We start from the raw sequence: 2,590 nt of genomic DNA on the forward strand, positions 1-2,590 counted from the left end.
AACAATGATATGATCATAGTTACGAAAAACTATATTAGGATCCTTATTGCCAACATTAAATTCCATACCTTTTTTAGCATCAAATCCAGGTTTAGATATCTGATTTTTAGCATTTTTGCATCTTTCCAACAACACCATAAGCCATATTACCTTTGCTTTTTGTTAATTCAAGATGTGATATGTAACAATTGGACTGAATATGCCCAAACATATTACATTTAGTATAGTAATTAAGCTCAAACTCCATTTCAATAGATTATCAATACCCATTATAGGCATTCCCAAGCTAAATTGAATCATGAAAACTAGCTGTGACATCCCTCTCAACCAGTACCCTAGCCACTGAAGGCATAGAGCGGCTAAGAGTGGCACTATCAAACTTCAAAGGATTTCCAAAAATGGATCCCAAGGAATACAAAAATTTCTAATTAAAGTGTTGATGCTTTAAACATGAAAACCTAATCCAAATTGGCACAATAGGTGGCTCCTCCATAGGATTGAATTTAGGAGTCCACTTCAGGATTTTTATATAAGATTTTTCAATTATAAGAACTTTCCTAGATAACAAAAGAGGTAAAATCCTCTTCTTTTTCCAGTTTAATCATTAAATTCCTTCCACCAATTAATCCTATCTTCCAGTTACTAGATAGCTTTAAGTCAGAAAATTATTTTTGTATCACTTCCAACTAAGGATGGTCAAAAACAAATTTACCCACTAACATAAATTTTAGAGGCTCGATAAGAAGATTGGTATCCTCCTCATGTAAAAGAAGCGTCGTCTTACCATTCTTTCTTGATGATTTCTTGAGTAAACCATAAGAAATACTTTCAACAAGTTGATCTTTAAAAAACAGCGGGAAAAGAACATTTACCAATTCATTAGATTTAACATCAAAAATATCTCTAAAGTAAGGAGCGGCTTCTTAAGAGGCGGAAGGAATCAAAAGGAAACCAGACAGAACAAACTCCGCACAAAAGAAAAGGGCTAAATCCTCAGAGAATCACAAAAGAAAAAAGATGAAAAACTTGAGTTCCAATAAACCTTGGAATCTTAGACACAAGATGCTAGAAGAACCAAAAGATCTAATTCATCAGTAATAAAACTCCAGATCCACAGTTGAAAAAATCAAAGATAGCATGAAGAACATGAAACAATTACAATAATACTAAAAACCAACCTCCAAACCACCAATAAAAACACAGGCACGGTGAAACAACCATAATACCACTATAATTCAATGCTATTACACCTAGCAAAAATGCGGTCTGAGCCATAAATTCATTAGGAATTGTTAGCATTACTTTATACCAACTTGATTTCCAAGCTAAGGACAAATTCAGTAGCCTAAAACTTTTCCTAAACTTAATTACCTCCTTTCCCTGTGGGTTCGACAACCTGGACTCAAAAGTCCTTATTTACAAAAAGTGAAACATGCGCTTGCTTTAAGACCTAGAGTGCAAAGTACACCTGAACTTACATAAAGGCCACATCATTGTGTCAATTGTACGAACATCCTTTAAGTATGAGAGAATCAATTATGTTATTCTTTTACAAAGAGCATAGCCTCACAAAACAAACAACCTAAAATATACTTTTAATAAAATCCCATGGAACTTGGTCCAATTCTAAGGTTGAATTAAATGTCTTAACAAAAGTGAATAAGTGTGACTTACAAGTGAGATTCCATCCTAAAATGTCGTAGTTTTATGAGCCTTTCAAATTCAAACCAAACTTCTTCTTGAAAGGCAATACTGAGGCCTTGTCTTCTGAGAATTGTTGAGGTTGAGCAGCAATTGGCCACCCAATTGTATAGGAAGCATAGTAACCACACACTCTAATTCTTAATTTTGCTCATTATACTAGACAACATGATACCAGCCAACCACAAAAAATAGGTCAAACCTATCCTTGTCAACCTTTACCAAAAACAAGGGGTGAAATAATGGCCTTGACTATTATATCTTGTGATTTCACATGTATAAAACCATCACCATTAGTCTTACAAACAAATTTGATATCACTTGCACTAGGATGATACCATAAAAATAAAAGATATTTGCTAACTCGTTGTATAGAGTAAGTCGCAACACCACTTTGAATTGATCATAATAAAAGAATGACACAAGTTCATGTTATGACCTAGAGGTTGATCGAGTGATCGAACACAAACTCAACTTGAATGCCATGAAAGAATAGCTATTATAGGTAAACGTACAATCCATTCTATATGAGAAATTTGAGAGAACTGATAAAAAAAAATGATGAACAGTAAAGTACTCTTCAGTTTCTTGATAAAATTAAAGATTTTTAACATTTTATTTAAAGAAAAGTGTAATGACCTTGAGGGCAATAAAGTTAAGTTGAAAATCTATTAATTGTTCTCATCGAGTATCTTACTTAATAAAATAGTGTAATTAAATCCATCTTTGACATCCAATGAGTTTGTCTCTCTAAATCTTGACAATTGCTTTAAATGCCAAAAGATGGAATAGATGAGAAAGAAGGGTACAATGATAGTAACTTAATAAAAACCCTTTGTACCATATTCATAGAGGGATAGCAGGGAAAATCAACTATGGAGAAATCAAA

Source organism: Phalaenopsis equestris, unplaced genomic scaffold (assembly GCF_001263595.1).
Source record: "Phalaenopsis equestris unplaced genomic scaffold, ASM126359v1 Scaffold233457, whole genome shotgun sequence".
Lineage (NCBI taxonomy): Eukaryota > Viridiplantae > Streptophyta > Magnoliopsida > Asparagales > Orchidaceae > Phalaenopsis > Phalaenopsis equestris.